Below are 10,584 nucleotides of genomic sequence, written 5' to 3'. Positions count from 1 at the left end.
CATCCCACTCAATGATATTTTGATGAATCAACTTATTAAATAGTAATCACTGCTCTTGTACAATAAGTTCAGTTCAATAGCTCACCAAATTAGCATGGTTAATGCACACTTATTGAACAATTGATGATTGCTATTATTGTAAAAAAGTGTACATTGAGTACCAAATGTGTACTTCTAGCATTATATATATGCCATCCCTTTAAATATTCAAGGGAGTTGGATATTGCAGGTATGCTCATTCTTTATATTGAGAAAAATGAAGTGAATAGAAATTATTTGAATTACATGAAGCTGACATTTAATTATAACTTTTTCAAAGAGTAGCTTGCTTTATTCTCATTAAGTTATTTATACTGTCAGTTTTTTATTGTTTTACTCTTCAAAATAAGATTAATAAATTATGTGCTATCTTTGTAATTGAGTAGCTTAAGTGAAATGCTTTTCATTTCATGTGTTCCCAGTTAAATAACATGGTATACACAAAGCATCTGAGATATACCCAATTCTGAAGGTACTAGAAATTTCTCTTTTATTATGGAAGTTGGAAACATGGATCTGAGAACCTAGTAAATGTTGAATAAATAGAAACTCTTCATTATTTTTATAATCACATAGTTCTACTTATGAAGTCCCTATTACCAGAAAGTTTTGTATTGTGCCTTTAATGGCTGTTATTTTGCTAGAAACAGAAGAAATTTTAATAAAAAATAATTTAAAGTACATATTCAAATATTATTTGACAGAGTTAAGTTTTTTCCAAAAAATCTTGATGGCATGGTAGTCACTAATATTCTCTTCCTTATATGTAGCCATGACAATTCATTTGAGGGAAAGTAGTATACTGACATCAAGTATTTAAATAAATCTTGAATTGTCTTAGGCTAGCTTAATCAAAACAAAAATAAATCATGTTTTATCTCCCCAAATAATGTAAAGGGCCATTTGCATTGGAGACATATCCAGGCTATTATTTGTCATGAAAGAAAATAAAAGCAAAGCAAAATGGAAGCAACAGTGAATTTTTCATAACTTACTCTAGTATTATAACAAGAGACAAAACCTTCAGATGTGGGGGTCTTCTCACTATTCTGGGATCTCTGAACAGATGTTTTCAACAGTTTGTGGACTACAATGATAAGATAGGGTGAGAGAGGGGGGCTCCAGGTAGAAAGCTTCTGAGTATTGTATCAGAATGGGTAAAAGTGTCATCAAGGTTTCTCCCTCCTCCCAGGGCTGGCAAGTCCTGAAGTAGGACTATGTCAAAGACCTCATGTAAATAGATCAAAAAATTCATGTGCCTTTGCTTAGTAATACAAATATGCATAAGACCATGACTTTCCAAAGGAGTCTGAGACTGACTGCTACATCTTTTACATAATGAAGTGCATTAATTATGCACCATGTCTGGTGAAGCTTGCCAGATAAAGCCTTTGTAATTGTTTATGGTTTGGCCTGAAAATCGTACATATCATTTTGCACTGGAGCTGGACTACAGTAAAACTATCATACACTATATATGATTTTTTTCCATAAAGATGAACGATAATACATCAAGATTTATAATAAGTTATTTGGAAACACACCAGTGGTGTAATAGCAGATTAATAGGAAATCAATTATATTTAATGAATATGATGGAATTGTTTTTAGTCATTTAAAGCCAAGTTTATGAAAGTGTATAAATACCATAGGTGTTTTTGTATGTTATAATGGTGAGTAGAAGAAGTAAAACTTTTCACATATAGTATGAACTGTATTATAATATTTAACAGAGAATCTTCCTGCCGTCATGTTCAGATCTTGCTGCACCATCCTCCCTGGCATGTTCCTTCTTTCAGCTAGCGACCAGCACAGAAAATAAATTACATATTTCCTTGTCCAAAGCATACATTGAGGTGAGCAAAAATAAACTAAAATAAATTCTAGCCATGAGGGGAATCATGCACATCCAGGCTGGTCAGTGTGGCAACCAGATCAGGGCCAAGTTCTGGGAGGTGATAAGTGATGAACATGGCATCGACCCCACCAGTACCTACCATGAGGAAAGTGACCTGCAGCTGGACCACATCACCGTGTATTACAATGAAGCCACAGGTGGCAAATATGTTCCTCATGCTATCCTGGTGGATCTAGAACCTGGGACTATGGACTCTGTTTGCTCAGGTCCTTTTAGCTAGATCCTCAGACCAGACAACTTTGTTTTTGGTCAGTCTGGGGCAGGTAACAACTGGGCCAAGGGTCACTATACAGAAGGGGCTGAGCTGGTTGACTCAGTCCTGGCTGTGGTGCAGAAGGAGGCAGAGAGCTATGACTGCCTGCAGGGATTCCAGCTGACCCACTCTCTGGGAGGGGGCACAGGATCCAGAATGGGCAGGCACCTTGCTCATTAGCAAGATCCAGGAAGAGTATCCTGACCGCATCATGAACACCTTCGGTGTAGTACCCTCACCCAAAATGTCTGATACTGTGGTTGAGCCCCACAATGCCACCCTCTCCGTCCATCAGTTGGTAGAGAACACTGATGAGACCTACTGCATTGACAACGAGGCCCTTTATGACATCTGCTTCAGTACCCTCAAGCTGAACACACCAATTTACAGAGACCTGAACCACCTCTTCTCAGCCACCATGAGTGGTGTAACCATCTGCCTCCGCTTCCCTGGCCAGCTCAATGCTGACCTCCACAAGTTGGCAGTCAACATGGTGCCCTTCCCACGTCTCCACTTCTTCATGTCTGGCTTTGCCCCTCTTACCAGCTGGGGAAGCCAGCAGTATTGGGCCCTCACTGTGCCTGAACTCACCCAGCAGGTCTTTGATGTGAAGAATATGATGGCTGTCTGTGACCCTCGCCATGGTCAGTACCTCACGATGGCTGCAGTCTTCCGTACACGGATGTCCATGAAGGAGGTAGATGAGCAGATGCTGAATGTGCAGAACAAGAATAGCAGCTACTTCGTGGAATGGATCCCCAACAATGTCAAGACAGCTGTCTGTGACATCCCACCTCGTGGCCTCAACATGGCAGTTACCTTCATTGGCAACAACACAGCCATCCAGGAGCTCTTCAAGCACATCACTGCCATGTTCCGCCGAAAGGCCTTCCTCCACTGGTACACAGGTGAGGGTATGGATGAGATGGAGTTCTCCAAGGCTGAGAGCAACATGAACGACCCTGTCTCCGAGTACCAGCAGTACCAGGATACCACTGCAGAAGAGGAAGAGAATTTTGGTGAGGAGGCTGAAGAGTAAGCCTAAGGCGGCTCCCCCATCACCTCAGGCTTCTCAGTTCCCCAGCCTTCCGCTGCCCCTTTCTTCAGAATTTGTGATAACTGCCGTTTTTTCCCTTTTTTTTTTCTTTTGGGAGGCATGCAGAACAGTGCCTGACCCATATTAGGTTCTCAATAAATATTTGTTTCTTGAATGTCTCCTCTTTCTACTCTGGCAAACTTAAATTTCTTCCATGCTTGATTACCCTGCATTTCTTTCTGGTACCTATTTTTCACATCTGTCCATTTAATATCTTCTGTTTCCAAAATGATTCTCCAAAGAAGCTGGTTCTTGTCCAGATCCCATTTAGAACTAGTCAGGTGCTTTTAGTGGCCACCATCCTAAGGCAAAATAATACAAGGTAGAAGGTAGCAACAGGTAGAAATCACTTGTGATGAGGATGGGATTTTTCATTTTAGGACAGTTTTTTAAAGAGAGGAATCTATGCTTTTACAGTCATTTTTAGGCACTTCCATGCTCTATCTCTCAGCTTCAGGAGAGGTGTTAACAGTATTATTTCCATTTGCAGCCTCTCTCTCAGCTGTCCCGTGTTGTGCTCTCCCTTTGGAGGAATGTGCCCCACTCTGAGCGGTGAATCCTTCCTTTTTCTGCTTTACCTTTCTCACAGTGCATTTCAAAAAGGAGAAGACCAGCCTTGGTCCCGAAGCTTCCAGAATTGCCCTCCCCAACCAACCCCTACTTTTCAACTCCCTCCAAAGAGTAACATGTCTGATATGTGGAAAGGTATGTACCACCTAAATGTGACTCACTCCAGAGGAGGGGCAACAAAACCCTTTTTTAAAGAACATCTCATTTCTTTTGCTATTGCTTTTACCTTCCTACTGTTGATTTTGTCCTATCCTACACTTCAGGTTTCTAATTTGTGTTGAACTTGCTGCTTTTTTTCATATTGAACAGATGACATTGCCTGAGAGCCAAAAATAAATGGGAATTGGAAATAAAAGATTTAATAATTGCACTTAGTACAATTATTACATGAAGTGAAATAATATGCTTATAAGCATAATGTTTCCTTTGAGAATTATATTTCTGTTTGAGTTTTTATATATGAAATTTATCATATTTTCTGTGACTTATTTTTTTCTTTCATAATGGAGAAAAAACTATTTTTTTAAATATTAAACTTTATTTTAAAACAGAGAAATATTTAATGTTAAATGCTAAGTATTTTAACATTTATTATGCACTTACAGGGTACTTAATTTGCATGTATGTGTATGAAATTTTATAAAATAACTAAAAACTTGAACATATATTGCCTACAATTCTTTCAAATAAGATTCTATCATGAAGTATTGCTACGAGTTTTGTGAGTGAAGTTTTTAATATAATATTGAGCTTTTTTCTTTTTTATTGAATCCTAATTATACATAATACCATGATTCACTTTTTTTCTTTTTTTATTGGTTCTTTTGAGTTAAACATGACAATAAGATTAATTTTGGCATTATTATAAAATAATGGAAAATAATTTGGTCTAATTTAGTCACTGGCACATCCCCTTACATTCCCTTCCTCCCTCCCTCATTCACTTCCCTCTATTCTACTGGATTTTTAATTATTTTTTATAGTTGTTTTTTCTTTTATTTATTTTTAAGGCATTTGTGAAAGCATTTATTTTTTATTTTTATTTCATTTATTTTTTTATTTTACTTTTTTGTTTCATTGATTTCATTTTTTAAAAAATACATGACAGTGGAATGCATTACAATTCTTATTACATATGTAGAGTACACTTATTCATATCTTTGTATATAGCGTATGTTCATGTCAATTCATGCCTTTATACATATACTTTCTTTTTTTGCATTAAAATTCTTATTACACATATATATCATAATTTTTCATATCTCTGTTTATATAGAGAGTATGTTGACATCCAACTGGCCTCTTCATATTTGTACTTTGGATAATGATATCCATCACCTTCCATAGCCTTTGCTGATCCCCTGCTCCCGCCCTTTCGCTCCCACCCCTCTTCTATATCTAGAATTCATCTAAATCTCCCATGCTCCCCCTCCCTACCCCAATATGAGTCAGCCTCCTTATATCAGAGAAAACATTCAGTTTTTGTTTTGGGGGGATTGGCTAACTTCACTTAGCATTATCTTCTCCAATGCCATCCATTTACCTGCAAATGCCATGATTTTATTCTCTTTCAATGCTGAGTAAAATTCCATTGTGTATATATGCCACTTTTTTTTATTTGTTTATCCACTGAAGGGCATCTAGGTTAGCTCCACGATTTAGCTATTGTGAATTGTGCTGCTATAAACATTGATGTGGCTGTGTCCGGGTAGTGCTTTTTTAAGTCCGAGAAGAGAAATAGCTGGGTCAAATGGTGGTTCCATTCCCAGCTTTCCAAGGAATCTCCATAGTGCTTTCCCAATTGGCTGCATTGGTTTGCAGTCCCACCAGCAGTATATGAGTGTACCTTTTTCCCCACATCCTGGCCAACACTTGTTTTTTGTCTTCATAATGTCTGCCATTCTTACTGGTGTGAGATGGTATCTTACAGTAGTTTTGATTTGCATTTCTTTGATTGCTAGAGATGATGAGCATTTTTTCGTATATTTGTTGATTGATTGTATATAATCTTCTGCGAAGAGTCTGTTCAGGTCCTTGGCCCATTATTTATTGATTGGATTACTTTTTTTTTGTGATTATCATGTTGAGCTCTTTATATACCCTAGAGATTAGAGCTCTGTCTGTTGTGTGAGGGGAAAAATTTGTTCCTAGTATGTAGGCTCCTTATTCACTTTACAGATTATTTCTTTTCTGAGAAAAAACTTTTTAGTTTGAATCCATCCCATTTTTTGATTCTTGGTTTTAATTCTTGTGCTATAGGCATCTTATTAAGGAAGTTGGAGCCTAGCCCCACGTGATGAAGATTAGGACCTACTCTTTCTTCTATTAGATGCAGAGTCTCTGGTTTAATTCCTAGACCATTGATCCATTTTGAGTAACTTTTGTGCATGGTGAGAGATAGGGATTAATTTTCATTTTTTTTTGCATATGAATTTCCAGTTTTCCCAGAACCATTTGTTGAAGATGCTATCCTTTCTCCAGTGCATGCTTTTGGCAACTTTGTCGAATATGAGATAGATGTAGTTTTGTGGGTTAGTCTCTGTGTCCTCTATTCTGTACCATTGGTCTTCCAGCCTCTTTTGGTGCCAGTACCATGCTGTTTTTGTTACTATTGCTCTGTAGTATAGTTTAAGACCTGGCATAGTGACACCACCTGTTTCACTCTTCCTGCTTTCAATTGCTTTAGCTATTCTGGGTCTCTTATCTTCCCAGATGAATTTCATGATTGCTTTTTCTATTTCTATGAGGAATGTCATTGGGAGTTTTATTAGAATTTAATTGAACATGAATAGTGCTTTTGGTAGTATGGTCATTTTAATAATATTAATTCTGTCTATCCATGAACAAGGTAAATCTTTCCATCTTCTAAGTTCTTCTTCTGTTTCTCTCTTAAGGTTTCTGTAGTTTTCATTGTATAGCTCTTTCACCTCTTTTCTTAAGTTGATTCCCAAGTTGGTTTTTTTTTTTTTTGAGGATATTGTGAATGGGGTAGTTTTTCTCATTTCCCTTTCAGAGGATTTGTCACTGATATACAGAAATGCCTTTGATTTATGGATGTTGATTTTATAACCTGCCACTTTGCTGAATTCATTTACTAGTTCTAGAAGTTTCCTGGTGGAGTTCTTTGGGTCTTCTAGGTATAGAATCTTATCATCAGCAAATAGTGCTAGTTTAAATTCTTTTCCTATAGCTATTTCTTTAATTTCTCTCATCTGTCTAATTGCTCTTGGCAGTGTTTCAAGAACTATGTTGAACAGAATTGGTGAGAGAGGGCATCCCTGTCTTGTTCCAGATTTTAGAGGGAATGCCTTCAGTTTTTCTCCATTTAGAATGATGTTGGCCTGAGGGTTAGCATAGATAGCCTTTGCAATGTTGAGATAAGTTACTAATATCCCTAGTTTTTCTTGCATTTTGAACAAGGGGTGCTGTATTTTGTCAAATGCTTTTTCTGCATCTATCGAGATGATCATATGATTCTTATTTTAAGTCTATTGATGTGATGAATTAATTTATGGATTTCTGTATGTTGAACCAACCTTGCATCCCTGAAATGAATCCCACTTGATCATGGTGCACAATCTTTTTGATACGTTTTCTTATTCAATTTTCCAGAATTTTATTGAGGATTTTTGCATCTATATAAATTAGAGATATTGGTCTGAAGTTTTCTTTCTTTGAGGTGTCTTTTTCTGGCTTTAGAATAAGGGTTATATTGGCCTCATAGTGTGAATTTGGGAGTACTCCAACTTTTTCTGTTTCCTGAAATAGATTGAAGAGTATTGGTATTAGTTCTTCTTTAAAGGTCTTGTAAAACTCGGCTATATATCTGTCCAGTCCTGGGCTTTTCTTTGTTGGTAATCTTTTGATGGCTTCTTCTATTTCCTCACTTGATATTGTTCTGTTTAAGTTGTATATATCTTCCTGATTCAATCTGAGAAGGCCATATGATTCTAGGAATTTATCAATACCTTCACTATTTTCTATTTTATTAGAGTATAAGGTTTCAAAGTAATTTCTAATTCTCTTCTGTATTTCTGTAGTGTCTGTTGTGATATTGTCTTTTTCATCCCGTATGCTAGTAATTTGGGTTTCTCCTTCTCTTCATTAGCATGGCTAAGGATCTGTCAATCTTATTTATTTTTTTCAAAGAACCAACTTTTAGTTTTGTCAATTTTTCAATTGTTTCTTCTTTTCAATATCATTGATTTCAGCTTTCATTGATTTCTTCTTTTCAATATCATTGATTTTAATTATTTCTTGCCTTCTACTGCTTTTGCTGCTGTTTTGTTCTTCTTTTTCTAGGGCTTTGAAATGCAGTGTGAGGTCATTTATTTGTTGGCTTGTTTTATTTTCTTCTTTTTTAAAGAGAGAGAGATATTTTTTTAATATTTATTTTTTAGTTTTTTCAGTGGGCACAACATATTTATTTTATTTTTTTATGTGGTGCTGAGAATTAATCCGAGCACACCTGCGCATGCCAGGTGAGCACACTACCATTTGAGCCACATCCCCAGCCCCACCTTTTTTCTTCTTTTAAGTAATGAACCCCATGCAATGCATTTTCCTCTCAGTGCTGCTTTCATAGTGTCCCAGAGATGTCAATATGTTGTGTCTGTCTTCTCATTTACATCTAAGAATTTTTTAATTTCTTAAAATGATGTCTTCTGTAACCCATTGTTCATTCAGTAACATATTGTTCATTCTCCATGTAATGTAGTAATTTTTCTTCCTTATTTTATTGTTGATTTCCAATTTCATTCCATCATCAGATAAAATGCATGGTAGTATCTCTACTCCTTTGTACTTTCTAAGAGTTGCCCTGTGGCATAATATATGGTCTATTTTTGAGAAGGATCCATGTGCTGCTGAGAAGAAAGTGTATCTGCTTAATGTTGGTTGATATATTCTATATATGTCAATTAAGTCTAAGTTATTAATTGTGTTATTGAGTTCTATAGTTTCTTTATTCAACTTTTGTTTGGAAGACCTGTCCAATGCTGAGAGAGGTGTGTTAAAATCATGCTTGATAATTGTGTTGTGGTCTATTGGACTCTTGAACATAAGAAGAGTTTGTTTGATGAACATAGTTGTGCCATTGTTTGGGGCATATATATTAATGATTGCTATGTCTTGTTTGTGTATGGTTCCCTTGAGCAGTATGCAGTGCCCTTCTTTATCTCTTTTTGATTAACTTTGGCTTGAAGTCTACTTTGGATATGAGTATGTATGCCCCTGCTTGTTTCTGGGGTCCATGTGAGTGGTATGATTTTTTTCAACTTTTAACCTCCTGACCAGAGACTTTTATGAACAACAATATGACAACAAATTGAAAGATAAAAGAAAAGGTAATTTTTTGGAAAGATACAACTACTAAAATTGAATAATAAAAAATCTACAGAGATCAGTAATTTCTAGTAAGACTGATTCCGTAATAAATATCTCCCAGCAAAGTCCAGCACATGAAACAGTTTTAATGTGAAATAATCTCACTTTTTTTGAACTAATGACAAATCTCAAACTATTCAAATAAGAAAAAAAATGAACAAATTATTTCAAGCTCATTCTATGAGTACAGGTTTACACAAAACAAACAAAGACACAAGAGAAAACAAAAATTTAACACTTGACTGTAAGAGAAACTGTGGAGACACATAAATTCAGAAACTTTGAACATAATAAGAATTACTATGTTAGAAACACATCATCTTGATGCTGCAGGTGGAAGCAGTGGCTGCTATTCTGGCTGCTGAAGAAAGGATAAGCACAAGTACTTAGAAAGAAAAGCATGGCAAAAAATGGCCTGGGACAACCTGTGGAGTAGCAAGAGACACTATTTTTTGTTGTTGTACTAATTAGTTATACATGACAGTAGAATGCATTTTGACACATCATACATAAATGGAGTATAACTCCTCATTCTTCTGGTTGTAAAACTTGTAGAGTTATATCAGTCATATAAGCATATGTGCAACAGTGTAATAATGTTCAGTTTATTCTACTGTCTTTCCTACCCCCATGCCCCAATCCTCTCCCTTTATTCCCCTATGTCTAATCCAAAGTACATCTATTCTTCCCTCTTATTGTGAATTACCATCTGCATATCAGAGAATCATTCATCCTTTGCTTATAGAGGATTGGCCTATTTCACTTAGCATGATGGCCTCTAGCTCCATCCATTTATCAGCAAATTCAATAATTTCATTCTTTGAGTAATTTTCATTGTGTTTATATACCATATTTTCTTTATCCATTCATCTGTTGAAGGGTATAGTTGCTTCCATAGTTTAGCTATTGATTTGAGCTGCTATAAATACTGATGTGTCTGTGTCACTATAGTATGCTAATTATAAGTCCTTTGGATATAAACCAAGGAGTAGGATAGCTGGGTGAAATGGTGGTTTTATTACAAGTTTTCTGAGGAATCTGCGTCCTGCTTTCCATATTTGCAGTCCCACCAACAATGCATGAAAGTACCTTTTTCCCCATATCTTTGTCAGCATTTATTGTTGCTGTGTTCTTGATAATTGCCATTCTGACTGAAGTGAGATAAAATCTTACAGTAGTTTTGATTTTCATTTCTCTGATTATGAGATATATTGAACAGTTTTTCATATATTTGCTGATCAATTGTATTTTTTTTGTTCTGTGAAATGTCTGTTCAGTTCCCTAGACCATTGATGATTGTGTTATTATTATTATTTTTGGTGT

At 36.0% G+C, this 10,584-nt stretch overlaps 1 pseudogene; it reads left to right on the top strand.

Annotated features, from left to right (window-relative positions):
- The first annotated feature begins 1,928 nt into the window (after positions 1-1,928).
- On the top strand, positions 1,929-3,249 carry LOC113177941 (tubulin beta chain pseudogene; annotated as a pseudogene).
- Positions 3,250-10,584: the final 7,335 nt, after the last annotated feature.

Source organism: Urocitellus parryii, chromosome X (genome assembly GCF_045843805.1).
Source record: "Urocitellus parryii isolate mUroPar1 chromosome X, mUroPar1.hap1, whole genome shotgun sequence".
NCBI lineage: Eukaryota > Metazoa > Chordata > Mammalia > Rodentia > Sciuridae > Urocitellus > Urocitellus parryii.
The sequence above is the reverse complement of the archived record's forward strand: the minus strand, read 5'-3'. Positions and strand labels throughout refer to the sequence as shown.